The 18,201-nt window shown below is 46.8% G+C and overlaps 1 long non-coding RNA gene across 1 annotated transcript; it reads left to right on the top strand.

Moving 5' to 3' along the window:
* Positions 1-1,600: 1,600 nt before the first annotated feature.
* LOC116468443 (uncharacterized) lies at positions 1,601-12,478 on the top strand. The gene is made up of 4 exons (XR_004248056.1): positions 1,601-1,661; positions 4,102-4,210; positions 11,257-11,378; positions 12,341-12,478. It is a non-coding gene; the product is annotated as an uncharacterized LOC116468443 (long non-coding RNA).
* The last annotated feature ends 5,723 nt before the right edge of the window (positions 12,479-18,201 follow it).

The raw sequence follows: 18,201 nt of genomic DNA, 5'->3' as shown, positions 1-18,201 counted from the left end.
TCTCCCCAGTGCATGCTTTTTAAAACTTCCAGTGCTTTCTAATCAGATCTGGGTAATATTGTGGCATCACCTCCTGCATCCGCCTTTACCTTCCCCATCCTGTTCTTCATCCTAAAAAAGGCTGTGGAACCAGCTGGTCTCAGAGCCTGGGTGGAGCCTCAGCTCCCCCGCGAACTGTGCTCTTTGGAGGGTGCTGCCTGGGAGGGCCTGCATCAGGGTCACCCTGGCAGGACCAGAGGTCAGAGGTCACCCTGGCCAGACCAGAGCCTCGGAGGTCCCTGGGCTGCAGTGAGGGGGATCAGAGGCCGTGGGCTGGGGCCAGCCAAGAGGAGTTGGGGGCAGCAGGGAGTGCAGCCTGGCCCTTGACATTCCCACCCGCTTGTCTGCTCCACAGGACAGTGGTCAGGAGGGCCCGGGAGTGAGTGTACAGAGTCCTGGGTGGGCTCCACATGCGTCTTGTGGGGCAGCAGGACCCTGATGAGGGCACCCACAGAGTGGGAGGGTGGAGAGCTCCGCTGACCAAGATGGGGAGGCCCGGGTCAGGGCCAGCTCTGCCTCCGAGGCTACATCCAGCAGCCGCTGGCCTCGCCGTGTGAGCTCGTGGAAGCCCATGCAGCCTGTGCCCCTCTGGTTGTATCTGGTGAGGCCTTGTACAGGGATGAGCTCGGACCTGAGTTTCAGTCAGCAGAAAAATAAGTTTCTGGAGGATGTGATTCTTTTCAGGGCATTCAGTTCTGTGTTTCGCCTGTACCCAAGATGAGATTTCTAATACAGTGATGTGTTTAAAATTAACCATATCTTCAGGGCAGCATCCAACTGTGAGCCTTGGTGAAGAAGGTCCTGGAGACGGGAGTGAATGGGGTGGGGCCATCCCTGGACCCACAAGAGGTTTGTGGGCCCTGGGGATGTGTCCGTGGGTGCTGAGGAGATGAGGGTGCATGCTGTCTGGGTTCTCTTCTCTCCATCTCTTGCAAGGCGAGGAGGGGTCTGCTGTTGATTCCCGTCCTGCCTGTGGTGCTGAAGCTCCCCTTAAGCTGAGCTTTCTCAGCAGGGAGAGTTTCTTCGTTGCTTGTACAACTTTATGCTTCCCAGCTGTAGTCTGGGCAAATTGCTCCCCAAGGGACATGAGAGCTGAGGCTGTGTTTTTAGAGATAGGGAGCAGCTACAGGGACTTAGCGTCTTAATGAATTAATTCACAAATCTCAGCAGCTCCCGGCGATTAGTCAAGATATGCAGAGCTGATGGCAGGGAGGACACGAGGTGGCTCGAAGAGAACTAAGCTTTCCGTGTGAATTTAGGGTGTGAGGCTAAGAGCCCTACAGGCAGGCAGAGGAAGGTGTTGGAGGGAGGAGAGGCCGGTATGGACCTTCGCCTCGAAGAAAGCACCCAGGTGAGGCTGGGAAGTGTTGCGAGGGAGCTTTAGTTGATCTTTTGGGTTTTGGATGTTTTCTGATGGTCCTCTGTAGCTTTGGAAAATGGAGAGAAGACAGAGAGGCGCAGGCACTGAAGGCTGCAGCTGTGATTGAGGATCACGATGCCTGTTGGGGCTGCTCACCTGCCCAGGCCTGGGTGAGGAGGTGCTGGGGCCTGGGTGCACACACGTTCCTGACCCAGAACTCAGCTGGGGGCTCGGAGCAGGGCAGCAGCAGAAGCTGCACATGGTGAGCGTGTGGGGCGCGGAAGCCTGTCTGCTGAGGTTCCACGCCATGCAGAAAGTGGCCAGTGAAAGACAAGGAGGTGTTCCCGGGAGTGGTAGGGCTGGGGCCTGGAGAAAGGGGAGATGGGAGGAGTTGGGGGCTACAGAGGACACCACCCCTGGAGCTGGCAAACATGGCAGGAGGGGAGAATTGAGCCGAGAAGGGCGGCCAGGGCAAGACGGATGACCTGGAGTGGGGGCCCCAGAGGTCCTGCTCAGCGGCCTTCAGACCAGTATGCCTGGAAGATTCTGCAGGCCGATTATGAGCCCACCAAGGTAGGCAGCCCCCTTCCAGGGCCGTCCTTCAAGCCTGGCAATTGTGTGGGAACAGACAAGACCCGCTGGGTGTCCAGTTCTGCTCTTGCTGCAATTCTGAAAGTCGACCATTTAAAGACTATTATATAAACATAATCTTATAATGAGAAATACTTCCCTTTTATTGTTTTTTTGAACTCTTGACTTAGTGTAGTATAGGATCTGGAAATAAGAAACCTGGATATCTAGGAAGAGAAATATAACAGCTTGTCTGTTTTCTTCTATTGCACAACTTAAATATGCTACAGTTAAGTGGGTCAAAATCTACCTGGAGGTGAAAGCTGGGTGGATGGGGGTCCGTTCCTCTGTGAACTGGGGATGGCAACGCAGTCTCCAAAGGGTAAGAGCAAACGGACAGGCCTGGAGGGGCCAGCTGAGATGTGCCCATTGGCAAACGGACAGGCCTGGAGGGGCCAGCTGAGATGTGCCCGTTGGCAAACGGACAGGCCTGGACGGCCCAGATCAGATGTACCTGTTGGGCTTTGGCTGTTTTTGTTGCACACAAAGGTCTGGGAGGAGCACAGAACCCTCCCTGAGGATGAGATTATGGAGGTTGTAGGGTTGAGGAGGTTCCAGTGCTGCCTTATATACTTACATGTAGTGTGAATTTTTCAAGAAAGGTATTGCTTTTATAATGTAAGAAAGATTCCATATTGAGGAGAGTAAGTAGATCTGACAGGGGTGCAGCCTTAGGCATTAGTTATTAAATACATATTCGTTTAATTAAAACTCAAAAATTTAAATGTTTTCCTCCTCTTATTAGAATATGCCATTCCAAAAAATCACCATATTGTTCTATCTCCCAAGAACTCTGTCCTCAGTACAGCTCCCGGTAGAATGAGGGTGAGACGTTGAAATGTGGACGTCGCGTCACTATAAAAGTTACATGTGGCAAATACAGTTTCTAGTCCCTGCTTTTCTTTCATTTTCTTAGTTATTAGCATCATTCTCCCGGATGCTTCTCAATCGGAGAAGTGGCCACTGTTTTACTGGATTAGGCTCTAATCCCCATGCCCTCGGCCAAGTCAGATTTACCCTCCGGGTTCACTGGTGCCTGTTGGGATGGCCCTGCCCTGGTTCTGTGGAATGAGCAGCCACTCCTGTTTCTCTGGCACCAACCAAAATCCTCTCTTCTGCTTGAAACTGTTGGCAGCCTCGCTGGCAGCTCAGAATGAGGCTCAGTTAGGACGGGGAGCTCATGAACCCCACGGTGCAAGTACTGGACGTGGTCCTAACTAGCAAGGGCTCCAGAAAGGGACATAGTGAAAGAGAAGGAAAAGGAGTTATTTTTCTGCTATTGGAGGGGTGACAAATAACATGTTTGAAAGCAGCGTTGTTGTGACATGCCTTCGGCATTGCTGGTGAGTGAGGTGCCCTCCCTAGGGAGTGGCCCGCGGTGTCTGCTGGAATCCCAAACACATTTGCCCTTTGACCCAGCCATACCCTTGTGGGGACCTACCCTGCACCCTATTCTCTGCGGGAACACAATGGGAATGAGGAAAAGTCACGGTTGTGACCAGAGCAGTATTGTGAAGATGAGCCTTTTAAACAAAATTCTAAAATATTAAAATCAATACTCTAACTTCAGGGAATCAGGTCTGGAATGATAATAAGAGCGAGTGTCTAGTAAGGGCTGAATTCTCTGGGGGCCCAATATGGACTTGGTTGTGTCCCACTCAGCTAGATAGACCCAGTACAGGAAATTTCTTTCTTTCAGAGCCTTTTAAACATCAGGATGGCGTGTTTTTCTTAAATGGGCAGATCCTTCTCTTCTCAAAGTGCAAAGCAAAATGTAGATGGAATGAAAAATCTGTAAGGGGGGCAAACAGCATTCTGGTCATACCTCTTCTATTTTATTTTCATTTTTATTTTTATATCTATTGTTTTTATTAGAGACAGGGTCGCTCTATGTTGCCCAGTCTGATCTTCAATTCCCGGCCTGATGCAATCCACCCGCCTCAGCCTCTCGAAGTGCTGGGATTACAGGCGTGAGCTACCGCACCCAGCCTGTCTCTTTTATTTTGAATGCTAGGTTAGGGTGGCATTTGTAAATACCATGGGTAAATTCCTTTCTCGTTTTCTCTTTCAAGGTGGATGAAGACCTGATCATTGAAGTTCACCAGTTATTTTTCTCAAGAATATGAATAACAATGGTATTTGCACTCATTATAGTTTTAGAATGGCTTGGCATAATTTTCAGTGAGTACTTTGGACTATTTGTATATCGACTCTTTGCCTTAACAGCTTGGTTTGACTTAAGCCTACACTGGGTTTTTCTTTGATTTTGCTTGGGAATGGTTTGATAAAGGAAAATGGATGATTGTATAAAATAAAACTCAACGTGGAATAAATAGTAACTAGAAGTGAGCAAAATACTTCTACAGAAATAAACATCTTAAGATGACTTTTTAAAAAATTATCAAGAGTATCATAAAATATAGCAGCACATTAGATAATTTGGAATAGTTTTTCTATGAACCTCCATGATTATGTAAAATGATTGAAACCTCTGAAGAAATGTCCTATTTTTAGGTCAGGCGTAGTGGCTCACGTCTGAAATCCCAGCACTGTGGGAGGCTGAGGCGGGCGGATCACGAGGTCAGGAGTGCGAGACCAGCCTGACCAACATGGTGAAACCCCGTCTCTACTAAAAATACAAAAATTAGCCAGGCGTGGTGGCTGGTGCCTATAATCCCAGCTACTCAGGAGGCTGAGGCAGGAGAATTGTTTGAACCTGGGAGGCGGAGGTTGCAGTGAGCCAAGATCATGCCACCGCACTCCAGCCTGGGTAACAGAGTGAGACTCTGTCTCAAAATAAATAAATAAATAAATAAAAATAAACAAATTAATTAATTTTAAAAAAGAAATGTCCTATTTGGAAACCAAATTTTCTTTTTGGAAGACCCCCATTTTGTGTTCAGTGAAAAATTAGTTGGCAAGACACGGACTTCTAATCAAGTTATTTTTGTAGTTGTGCTCAGAATACCTGTGGAATATTAGCTGACGCAAAGTGTATTTTTCATGTTAGATACTGGAATAAAGAGAGTTGCTCCTTATCACAAATGTATAATGTTTCTCTATTGGCATCACATTGTGCTAAACCCACTATTGTGTTAAATATATAAACTTTGTTGTCTTTTTTTTAATAACTCAAATACTTCAAAAGGACAGCTCTAGAGAAGGTAAAATTTCACAAGACTAAACCTTGGGTATCCCGAGGTGTTACAATACAAAGCCTTACATTTACATGGAAAAGCAGGAAGTCTGGACTGAAAGCTCTGAATATATCACCAACAACAGCACCACTGTAGGTGGATCCAGGGTTTGCAGCTTTGATCTTGAGGTGAGGGGGCAGCCAGTCATGGACAAAGCCTGCGTTTGTGTTCATTGCTGCCACACCAGCCTCAGGTGGTCACTCCCAGGAGGGTGCACGGTACTGCCCGGACCACTGTGCACACCTGCTGGTCGCCCCCGGGAGGGTTCCCTGCGCACACCTGCTGGTCGCCCCCGGGAGGGTTCCCTGCGCACACCTGCTGGTCGCCCCCGGGAGGGTTCCCTGTGTATACCTGTTGGTCGCCCCCCACCCCCACCCCTGGGAGGGTTCCCTGTGCACACCTGCTGGTCGTTCCCCCCCACCCCCCACGGGCTCACTGGGCACACCTGCTGGTCGCCCCCGGGAGGGCTCACTGTGCTGCCTGGGCTGCTGTGCTGCCTACACCACTGTGCAAACCTGTAGGCCGGCGCCCAGCAGCAAAACCCTGTTCACCTACCCTGAGTGCTGTTCTGCTTGCTGACAGATTTGAGGGATGTTCTGTAGACTCTGGGCTGTTGAGAAGTTTGTGATCCAACGACAGATGTCCCATTTATGGATCCAGTTGGACCTTTTTGTGGACTGGCTTTAAGATTTTGAAACACATTAAATACTGCCTCCCCAAAGTTGAAAATAACTTTCAGGGCTGGGAGTAGCCTTACATTCTAGCCACCTTCTTTGTACAGAAAGTAATCCCAAGTGGCCCTGAAGCTGGCTGGTGTCCGAGTGTAAGGAGAGCCCGGAGCCTGTGTGCGTCACCTTTGGCACGAGTGAGGCTCTGTACACGTGAGAAACACCCTGTGGACCTGTCCAGGAGGACCTGGGTGCCAGCAGGGATGGCCAGGGTGCTGTGGGATCACCATTGCTGCCAGCTAGTCTCTCAGAGTAAAATGGGAAAAAACCCAAGACAGGGGTTGGAGCTGGTACTTTTGTTGTTGTTCAAGACAGGGTCTGGCTCTGTCACCCGGGTCGAAGTGCAGTGGTGCAATCGTGGCTCACTGCAGCTTTGACCTCCTGGGCTCAATTAGTCCTCTCACCTCAGCCTCCCAAGCAGCTGGGACGACAGGTGCACACCACCATGCCTGGCCAACTTTTTTTTCTTTTTAAGAAATGGGGTCTTGCTGTGTTGCCCAGGCTGGTCTCCAACTCCTGGCCTCAAGTGATCCTCCCACCCTGGCCTCCCACAGCGCTGGGACTACAGGAGCGAGCCGTGGCGCCCAGCCTGGAGCTGCTGCTGATGGGAACACACTGCTCCTGTCTCCTTTAAGATGAGCTGAAAGGGAAACGGTAGCTCATGTAATTTTCTCGGCATTGGAGGCTGATGTCTGTTGTCACAGAAGTGTGGGGGATTTTGTACATAGGTGTTCTTTATTTTGAAGTAGTCCCAGATGTGGAGCGTTGCCTAGGGGTTCCCAAGTGCGCATCACGTGAGGGCTGTGCTCTGATATTTCTCAGTGAAGACTTGTTCATTGAGATCATTACTGGAAGGAAGGAAGTACGTGTGGAAGTTTTGTGTCTGACTGTTTGGGGAGAGTATCACTAAAATCAGGCGTTCTGTGATGTAGACTGTGTGTAAAGAAGGACATTGTCATTAGTATCTCCCAGTAATGCACTGCAGTCTACCATGGCTTTTGGTTAGCATTCCCGAGTGGAAACGTCTTTGAACTCCACAGATGCTCCTCCACTTATCATGGCGTCTATGCTGACATGACTCCCTCGTAAGGGGGGGCATTACTGAATGCAGGTGGCTTTCACGCTCTCATAAAGTTGACCTGTTGTGAGTCAGGCCATTGTGAGTCGGGCCTGTGTGCTGTGCTGTGTCCTCCGTTCTGGGTCCACTCTGCTGTGTGTGATTCCAGAGTCCCAGAGCGCAGAGTCCCAGAGCATAGAGTCCCAGAGCCCAGAGTCCCAGAGCGCAGAGTCCCAGAGCTCAGAGTCCCAGAACACAGGGTCCCAGAACCCAGAGTCCCAGAGCACAGGGTCCCAGAGCACAGAGTCCCAGAGCCCAGAGTCCCAGAGCACAGAGTCCCAGAGCACAGAGTCCCAGAGCGCAGGGTCCCAGAGCCCAGAGTCCCAGAGCCCAGAGTCCCAGAGCAGGGTCCCAGAGCACAGAGTCCCAGAGCCCAGAGTCCCAGAGCACAGGGTCCCAGAGCACAGGGTCCCAGAGCGCAGGGTCCCAGAGCACAGAGTCCCAGAGCACAGAGTCCCAGAGCACTGCGCTCCTCCTCTGCTTTGTTGAGCAGCGGCTGCCTCCCTCCTTTTCTGATGGAATGCTCTAGAGCAGGGGTTCCTAACCGAAGACAGCTACCCGTCCGTGGCCTGTTAGGAACCGGGCTGCACAGCAGGAGGTGAGCAGCAGGAGAGTGAGCGAAGCTTCCTCTGTATTTACAGCTGCTCCCCATTGCTGGTGGTACTGCCTGGGCTCTGCCTCCTGTCATATCTGTGGTGCAGTAGATTCTCAGAGGAGCACGAACCCTGTCGTGACTGTGCCTGCGAGGATCTAGGTTGCACACTCCTTATGAGAATCTAATGTCTGATGATCTGTCACTGTCTCCCATCACCCCAAGATGGGATCGTCTAGTTTCAGGAAAACAAGTTCATGGGTCCCACTGATTCTATGTAATGGTGAGTTGTATAATTATTTTATTATATATTATAATGTAATAACAAAGAAATAAAGTGTACAATAAATGAAATGCACTTGGATCAACCCAAAACAGTCCCCCTGCCCCTGCTGTCGGTGGAAAAATTGTCTTCCACAAAACCCATCTCTGGTGCCAAAGAGGCTGGGAACTGCTGCTCTGGAGGCTCCTCCCTGTCTTCCTCAGTCCTGCAGCCTGGCCTTCATGTGGCTGTGACTGCTCTTTCCATGTGAAAGCTTTGTAATAAGAATGTCAATAGGAAGGACTCAAGGCTGAGTCCGTCATACTTGGGCTTCTGTCTCGGTCTGTTTATGCTGTTATATTATAATAAAATATCTGAGACTGGGTAACTTATAAACAACATCAATTTATTTCTCACAGTTCTGGAGGCTGGAAGACCACGATCAGGGCCCTGCAGCTCTGAGGTCTGGGGAGGGCTGCTCTCTGCCTCCAAGATGGCCCCTTGTTGCTGCGTCCTCCGTGGGGAAGGGACGCCGTGTCCTCACATGGTGGAAGGTGGAAGGGAAAAAGGGCCTGCCTAGTTCCCGCCAGCCCTTTCATAAAGTCACAAATCCCATTCCTGAAGGCTCTGCCCTTGTGACTCAGTCACCCCTAAAGGCCCCACCTCTTAATACTGTCACTGCCAATCGTGTTTCAACACATGAATTTGGGGAGACATTCGGATCATAGTGGCATTTGTCTTTTTATTGCTTATAGAATGTGTTCTGAAAAAACGAAAAATGATTTTGACACAAACCAATACTTTTGAAATATTCTAATATGTTTATTTGGAATATGCCTCTTAAAGAAAACCGAAGGGCCTGGTGTGGTAACTCATGCCTGTAATCCGAACACTTTGGGAGGCTTGAGGTCAGGAGTTGGCCACCAGCCGAGGCAACATAGCAAAACCCAATCTCCAAAAAAAAAAAAAAAAAAAAAATTAGCTGGGCCTGGTGGCGGGCGCCTATAGTCGCAGCTATTTGGGAGGCTGAGGCAGGAGAATTGCTTGAGTCCCAGAGTTCGAGGCAGCAGTGAGCTGTGATTGTGCCACTGCACTCCAGCCTGGGCGACAACAGCCCTGTCTCTAAAACACAAACAAAAAGCCTGAAATGTTTAGATTTTCGTTGATTTTCGTGGTTTTCCCTGGCGACCTCAGACCTTCTCCTTTTGTCATGAGGGGAGATTTTCCTGATTTTCCTGGCGTGGTGTTCTGGGGCTTTGTGCTTCCTTTGAGTGGCCTGTGTGTCCCTGGTTCTTGGTTACTAGGGATCAAAGATTCTTTCACTGGCTCACTTGTGAGCTGTTCCCTGGGGGGCATGGACAGGCACACGCGGCTCTGGAGGTACTTGGCGGGCAGCCTGGCCTCCGGCAGCCGGTGCCACCTTCCTTTGTTCCCTGTACCCCCCGGATTTCGCCAGACCCGCCTGGCAGCCGATGTCGGGAAGTTGGGCACAGAGCCGAGTTCTGAGGCCTGGGACACTGCCTGGTGAAGGTCACCAAGTCTGACGGGCTCCAGGGCCTCCAGGGCTTCAGCGTCTCCATGCAGGGCACCGTCACCTACCAGCCGCCGACCCCAGCATGAAGAATTCAGCCAAGGGCGAGCTCCCGGATGCCAAGAGCCCGTGGTGGGAGCTGGACGGCCACCGTGGCTGCAGCTCCCACCCCTTCCACACGGTGTGGCAGACGATGGTGCAGCCTGGGCTCAGAGCAGCTCACATCACGTACACGGCACCCTCGGCTGTTGGGGAAAGACCTTTAAAGACGAGGAGACAAGGCCTCCTTCCAGGGCGCTGGGCCGGCGTCCTCAGAGGCCTGGGGGCCCCTCATGCTGGTCCTGTGCGAGGAGCTGAAAGGTCATCTAAGGGCCCCGGCCTCCTCCAGACACCAAGGGAACCAAGAGAACCACACAGAATCCTCAACTGTGCAGACCATTGACCTTCGAGAAATTCCAGTCATCTTTTTCCCACTGGACCCTGCCTGTAGAGGGCCGGGAAAGGCTCGAGAAAAGGGACGTCTTGATCCAACTGTGGCTCCGGTTCCATGTGTTGATCACAGCAGGGAGGGAACCCAGGGGTCCTTGTGGGCCCACAGGAGGGGCAACTCCGCTACGCAGACCTAGAGTCCAGATGCTTGTAGGGCCTGAGCAATGTTTAAGTTTTTACTTAAAAGAATAGTGTTTCCCATCTGTACTTAGGCACTAACTGCTCTTTTGCACCATCGAGTACTTGCAATTATGTTCTACGCTGGGGATCTGCTGCAGAACAATAAAAACAGGGTGCAGAACACCAGAAAATAAAAACAATGGAGTTGTTGAACAGGGGAGTTACTAGGACAGGACGAAGAAATTGAGCACAGGGGCCCTTGCTGGCTGTGAAAGAGTTGGTGAAGTGGAGAAGGAAGGAAGGAGGGGCTGAGCCAAGAGGAAGGCACCCACACTGCACCCCACCAGGGGGTCTTCCAAGGCTGGCCTCCCCGATTTCCTCTGTACCTTGAGAGTGAAGGCAGCTAATGCCCAAGGGCACAATCAGCTCTTTTAACAGCGAGAGCAAGGCTCTGGGGTTTTTAAGTGGACACTTGGATGCATGGTTATCATTTACTTAGCTGGAGAGAGGAAGAAAGCCCGTGATTTTGGTCTGATGTGGTCGGCTGGCCCAGCAGGTATCAGAGCTGACACAGAAATAGGGATCCCTTCTCAACCATGGGCTGCTCTTCGCACCACACCCTTCAGAGTGTTCCCCAGCCCCTCAGGCAGCTATCAAGGGACAGCTGATCCCAGAATGGGGAAAGAGTAGCCCTGACCCAAAACCACACACAGACAACACGGAGTCGGTTTATGCTTATTGGTGGGCACTAGCAGTGTACCAGGGCAAGGCCAGACAACACTTTTGCTTCTAATTTTTTAATTCAGCATTAAAGAACAGTAAAACCAAAGAGAAGGATAGGAGAAAATCACTGAGGAAGCGAAAAGAAGTGAGAGTCCACATAAGAGAAACCTCGCATTGCATCACACAAACAAGGCTGCGCATAAAATACGTGAGGGTGGACAGAGGTACGGGGAAACCGTTTGTGTCTTAAAAGTTAAGTGCGTGTTTGAAAAATGGCAAGCGTTCTGCTTTTTTAGGAAAAGGAGTAAAATTTATTAAAAATATGACAATTATGATAAGGGACAAGTTCAGAATTAGGTTTTATACAGTTTTGCCTTGTTTTCCATGCAAAATATATAGTTTGAATTTTCGTGAATTACTAGCTTCAAAAGTTCCCGGCCCTCATTTCACGTTCATCTTCGCTGGCAGTGCATTCTGTGGACAATGAACACAAATGCAGCTGTGGCTGTGTCTGGCCTGTGTGTGCTGAACGCGTTCCTGCCGTGCGGGTGCCGCCTACCCAGTGGAGCCTCAGGGTCTGAGTTCTCAATGTGAGCCTCATTTTATTTTATTTTAAAATGCAATTGTAAACTTTCCCCTTAAACAATTCAGAAAGCAGCAGTCTTATGTGGTCTTTTAGAAAACAAACTCAAATGGAAGAGTGTCCTTGTATATTAATGAACAAAATTTACTTCTGAATGTGTTTGTTTTTGGTGCTTGGAACCAGCACTTCATGGAAGAGAACAGCAAAAAAGGGAGCAGCAGAGAGATGGTGTCCAAGGAATTAAAAGTTGTTTTAATCACAGCGGGCAACTTGGGAAGAGTTTCATGGTGTCAGAAGTCTATATGACAGGAAGGGAAGAGAGTATCTCGAAGGAGGGAGAGAAGATGTGGTAGTGAAGTTGTAATGTGATTTAATCATGGCTGAGAACTTGTACAAAACCCAGAAAATGAAGATAAATTAGATATGAAGGAAGAAAAAGGTCAAAGATGAGATTGTAAAACTGTGATACAGACTGGCTGAAATTGGAGTTTGGGTCTTAACTGCCCCTCCAAATCCCTCCTCCAGTTTGTGTGAGAGTTTGTCAGGAGACTGGTTTTTGTTCTGCCATGCCTGGCCACGCCGGGCCCTGTTTTGGTGCTGAAGTCTGGTGTTGGAAGCCTGCGGCACTCGTAGAGTAAGACCCCTGTCTCCCAGTCTCCTTGGTCTCTCTGAGCTGCGATTTCCTCATCTGTAGAATGAGACAATGACAGATCTTGGATCAGCTGAGCAATTTGTTTCTCAGATTGTTCAATTGAAGAATTTGTTCCTAGATATTTGTACTAAAGCATACTTAAGCTAAAGTGAGAACATCATATTTGTTAACAGGAAATTGTTCTGACATATGCAGTAAAAGGGAATTGGAAGCATTATTTCCAAATTGCACCACACATTCAGCCAATATTGGAGTCCGCCATCTTGCGATGAACGCCTCCCATGGTCTTGCACTTCGCTTTGTGTTTGTTCCCATAGGAGTCAACATTTTGGGTGTGTATGCCAAGAGGTGACACGAAACAGAAGTTGGGATCACTGTGGTCAACCTGAGCATGTTGGAAACCAAGGAGAGGCTGATGTTAATGTTGGATTTTTGTGAAAAAAGATTCCTTTCAATATTTTCAACATCAACTTGAGTGACCCTTTACATATAAGCAGACTTTTAATTCCAAATTTTTGTTTGTTTGTTTGAGATGGAGTGTCGCTCTGTTGCCCAGGCTGGAGTGCAGTGGTGCGATCTCAGCTCACTGCAAGCTCTGCCTCCCAGGTTCACGCCGTCTCCTGCCTCAGCCTGCTGAGTAGCTGGGACTACAGGTGCCCACCACCATGCCCGGCTAATTTTTTGTATTTTTAATAGAGACGGGGTTTCACCATGTTAGCCAGGATGGTCTTGATCTGACCTCGTGATCCACCTGCCTCAGCCTCCCAAAGTGCTGAGATTACAGGCGTGAGCCACCGTGCCCGACCACATTCTTACTTTTTCTTAAAAGAGACAGGGTCTTGCTCTGTCACCCAGGCTGAAGTGCAGTGGCATGATCATGGCTCACTGCAGCCTCGAACTCCTGGGCTCAAGCGATCCTCCTAGCTCGGACTCCTGAGTAGCTGGGATTGTAACTGCATGCCACCGTGCCCAGCTAGAAATCTTAAGAGTCATAAGAGCAGGGAAAGGGGCCTAAAATGGAACTAGAAAAGTGCCCTAGAGAGACTGGAACCTTGGAAGTGCTGATGGGGAAATGACTCAATGTCCTTTACCTGAAAATCCCTAGGCAGGGATTTCCTGTGTGCAGAGTCCTAAGGGTGCCTGCTAGGTCAGTGGAGCTTTCATAAACTTCTGATTGAGCGTGAAAGGCAAGCAGGCTAGGCCCCAAGCTGGAAAGCCGTTTCTCTGTCTTCTAGACCCAAATTTTGTCCTTCTGGTTGTTGAAGGACGACACAAATTGATATCACAGCCTTTCCAGGCATTTTACTGGAAAGTTAGGACATTGATTGGAAAAGAGCAGGGCCCTAAGAATTGGAATGGGAACCACTGGGTGGATTGTGATGCAAATGAGAAACTGGAACCTCAAATTCCACATCGTCTTCCTTTTGCTGTTAGAAGCCAGTGCTCTTTTCCCACCTGAGTGGATCAACCTCCCCTTTTGGAAGACTTTGTAATGTTCTCATCGAGGCAATTAGCTCGCAAGAGCAGGTCATTCTCAAAGCAAACCCAAAACCTCTTGCTGCCTCCAGACCCATCGCCACAGTCAGATCCCTGCACACCAAGGGGGATGAATGCAAAATCTGACTGGGGGAAAGAGGCTTATACAACATTCTTTCCTGGCCAGGTGCATTAGCTCATGCCTATAATCCTATCACTTTGGAAGGCTGAGGGGGAAGATTGCTTGGGCCCAGAAATTAACGACAAGCCAGAGGAACACAGGGAGATCCCATCTCTACATGTAATTTAAAAATTAATCGGGTGTGGTGGTGCACACCTGTGGTTCCAGCTACTCAGGAGGCTGAGACAGGAGGATTTCCTGAGCCCAGGAGGTCGAGGCTGCAGTGAGCGCCATGATCAAGCCACTGCACTGCAGCCTGGGTGACAGAGCAAGACCCTGTCTCAAGAAACAAAAACAAAAAAAATGATTCTTCCTAGTTATCAGTAGAAACATGAGTAAAGTGTGTAAAAATGAATTTTATTGGTGTTAGAGAAGGAGGAAAACTGCTAGATTGGGCTGAATTTATTGATACACGTGTTCTTGGCAGATATTCTGGACTCCATGTGTTAGTGTGAGTAGCTGGGAAGACTCTGTTTGCTTAGTTAGTTGATGGGCCTGGAAATGTGGTTTGGATCTGTGTTTCTGCCCAAATCTCATGTTGAATTTTAATCCCAAATGTTGGAGGTGGGCCTGGTGGGAGGTGATTGGATCACGGGGGTGGATTTCTCATGAATGGTTTAGCACCATCCCCTTGGCACTGTACTCGCGATGGTGAGTACTCACGAGATCTTGTTGTTTGAAAGTGTATACACCTCCCCCTCACTGTCTCTCTTGCTCCTGCTCTGTAAGACGTTCCTGCTCCCCCTTCACCTTCCACCATGATTGTAAGTTTTCTGAGGCCTCCCCAGAAGCCAAGCAAATGCCAGCATTGTGCTTCCTGTACAGCCTGCAGAACCATGAGCCAATTAAACTTATTTTCTTTATAAATTGTCCAGTCTCAGGTATTTCTTTAGAGCAATGTGAGAAAGGACTAATACACCTGGCACTGGCATCCTTTGTTCTTGGCAGCACTGCTCTTTCAGAGCAGTGAGCACTTAGGGCCCCTCCTGGGAGTAGCAGTTCCCATCCATCCATTGCTTAGGAAAAGCAACGGGTCAGGCCGTCACTCACTCTCTAGAACAGACTACAAACATGCAAAGCAGAATTCTTTTAGAAAAATATAACTGGAGTAGTTTGTGGCCACATTAAATGAAGTTGAGATCCATAACTTGATTTAATGTACAGGAAAGAATTTAAAGGCTTAAGGAGATAGAAATGATGTTGATTTATCAAGTGAGTCCTGCTCAACCATCTTCTCACTAGGTTCTGCTAAGGTTGTATTGAGCACCATCTTTATGAAAGCATGGAGAAACATACTGGTATGGTTTGGCTGTGTGTCCCCACCCAAATTTCATGTTGCATTGTAATCCCCAGTGTTAGGGGAGGGACCTGGTGGGAGGTGACTGGATCATGAGGGCAGATGTCTCCCTTGCCGTTCTCATGATACTGAGTGAGTTCTCACGAGAGCTGGTTGTTTAAAAATGTGTAGGGTTTCCTTCTTTGCTCTTCCTCCTGTTGTCATGTGACAATGTGCTTGCTTCCCCTTCGCCTTCTGCCATGATTGTAACTTTCCTGAGGCCCCACACCCCAGCCATGCCTCCTATACAGCCTGTGGAACTGTGAGCCAATTAAACCTTTTTTCTTTATAAACTACCCAGTTTCAGGTAGTTCTTTATAGCAATATGAGAACAGACTAACTCACATATTAATGAAGGGAGCACTAGTGTCCTTGCAGAACTCATATAAACCACTTCTGCTTCCTAAGGGACTACTGCTGCACATGCCCAATTTGACACCTCCCCTGCCCCAGCCGGCAGGTGGTTCTCTGGCATCCCTGATCCAGCATTCCAGAGCTAAGCCTAGCTAGTGCTTCCTGATTGAGTACAAAGAGCTCTGGAGGAAGGTGACTCATTTCATGTGTAACTACAAGGCAGCAAAGCTTCTGTGTACACATGAAATGAAGAAAAAAATAACATTTCTTTAAGATGCAAGTGAACTGCTGGCGAATCTAAGGAATGTGTGTGTGTAGCCGTAGACAGCAGCATATCTGTCTTTACATATGCTAACCCTTTGCCTTGAAGGCATTTATTCTAGTCTGATGGTCTAAAACCCTCTTTCTTTTTCAAGATTCAAGTCCGGTCTCATCTTCTCTAGGAAAAGTTTTCCTATATTTTTTTCCCTTCCCCATCCTGCTTCTCCTGGAAGACCCAGTATAAACATCTATTGCTTGTTGTCAGCATGAATTCTCTTGTCTGTCCTTCCGACTGCCTTCCCTATAACAAGGAGCAGTGATGCTCAATAATTGTGAGTTGAATGCGTAACAAGATGTGACAAAATCTCTATTACAAGAAGGTGAACAAGTCGGCATAAAAGGCATTGTTTTTGTTTCACTTTACTATTTGGATGAAATGTTCAGATATAAACTATCTGAAAGATTACATAATTTATTAGGAGCTAATAAACAAGGATTACTGCAATGGGGATAAAAAGAAAATAAAGGAAAGAGAAAGTTTCTGTTTTGTTCCATTTTAAATCTTCTAATCTGCTTTCCTACTCTGACCTAATTTATAGTAATGTAGCCTCAGCATAAAGACAATCATATCAAAATTTGAATTTGCTCTGTAGAGTAGAAAAATTTCATGAGCAATGTAAAAGTAATGTAGCTCTTTTCTATTATCATATTTAATTTCTATAATAAACTTGCCAGCATTGGTAGAAACAGTGGACTGATCAAAAAGTCTCACTTTCCCAATCTCTTGTATGAGCAGTATTTCCCTACATCAAAAAACTAGCAAGTGGGGAAGCAACAGCATAATTTTAGTTTAAATTCAATTTTTTCCTTATTGACAGTCATTCTACATGGACTTCAATGCCCATGGAGAAACTGTAGATGCAAGGAAATGCTTGTTTGTGCTTGACACTGTACTGAATTCTGAGTGCAAAGCACATTAGAAACATTAGAAATAAAGGCAGCATGTAGATTCAAAGGCCCAAATGAATCATTATGTATATATTTTTTACCAGTAGCCAACTGATCTAAAGAATAGATATTCATTATTTATTAAAAATTTAATGATCAATCTGTACTTGAGAATAATTTATGTTCTGTTGTTGGATGGAGTATTCTTTATGTGTCTGTTAGGTCTAATTAGTTTATAGTGTTTAAATTCTGTTTTTTTATTGATTGCCTGTCTAGATATTCCACTCATTATTGAAAATGGGGTATTGAAATTTCTAATTATTATTGTAGAACTGTTCCTTCAATTCTGTCAATGTTTGCTTCATATGTTTTGGACCTCCATTGTTTGGTGCATATATGCTTATATTTGTAATTGTTATATTTTATTGATGACTTGGCCCTTTTATCAATATATAACGTCCTATTTTCTCTCATAACTATTTTTTACTTAAATCTATTTGCTATGATATTTGTATAGCCATTCCGGCTCTTTTGGTTGCTCTTTGTGTGGAATTTTTTCCATCATTTCACTTTTAACTTTTGTCTTGGGTCTACAGTGACTCTCTTGTAGGTAGCATATACTTGGATCATGTTTTAAAATTTATATTGCTGGCCTCTGCCCTTTAATTGGTGAATTTAATCCATTTATATTTAACGTGATAACTGATAATGAAGAATTTACTTCTGCCATTTTGCTATTTGTTTTCTATATTTCCTTAATTGTACTCCTTAATTCCTCCAATATTGCCTCCTTTTGTGCTTGAACAATTTTGAATGCCCCCTTTTTTCTTTTCCATATAGTTATTTTCTTTGTGGTTATTATTAGGATTAGAGTTAAATCCTAAATTTATACCAATCCAGTTTAAATTGATACAAACATAGCTTCAACAGCATACATTAATTCTACTCCTATCCAGCTTCATCCCCCACTTTACATTGTTGCAGCCATTAATTACATATTTATATGTGTGTGACCATTAGCATAGATGGATTTATAATGATTGTTTTATGCATTTGTCCTTTGAATCACATAGGAAACAAAAATTGGAGTTCCAATCCAACAATACAATAATACTAGCTTTTATATTTACTTACATACTTACTTTTACTAGAGATCTTTATTTCTTTGTGTAACATTGAATTGCCATCTAGATTTCTTTTGTTTCACCTTGTGTTCCCTTTAACATTTTTTGTAGCTAAGGTATACTAGTGATGAATTCTGTTAGCTTTTGTTTGTCTGGGAATATCTTGAGTTCTCCTTCATTTTTGAAGAATAGTTTTGCCAGATATAAAATTGCTACTTGACAGTTTTTTTTCTTTCAGTAATGTAAGACATATCATCCCACTGCTTCTGGCCTCCATAGTTTCTGGTGGTAAGTTGGCTGTTAATCTTATTAAAGATCACTTGTATGTTACAAGTTGCTTTTCTCTGGCTGCATTCAAGATTTTCTCCTTATCTTTGGCTTTTGGTATTTTGATTATAATGTGTCTCATTGTGAATCTCTTTGAGTTTATCCTGTTCGGAGTTCATTGAGATTCTTGGATATGTAGATTCATGTCTTTCATCAAATTTGAGAAGTTTT

This window comes from Hylobates moloch, unplaced genomic scaffold, assembly GCF_009828535.3.
Source record: "Hylobates moloch isolate HMO894 unplaced genomic scaffold, HMol_V3 SCAFFOLD_5, whole genome shotgun sequence".
NCBI lineage: Eukaryota > Metazoa > Chordata > Mammalia > Primates > Hylobatidae > Hylobates > Hylobates moloch.
This window is presented reverse-complemented; position numbering and strand designations above follow the sequence as displayed.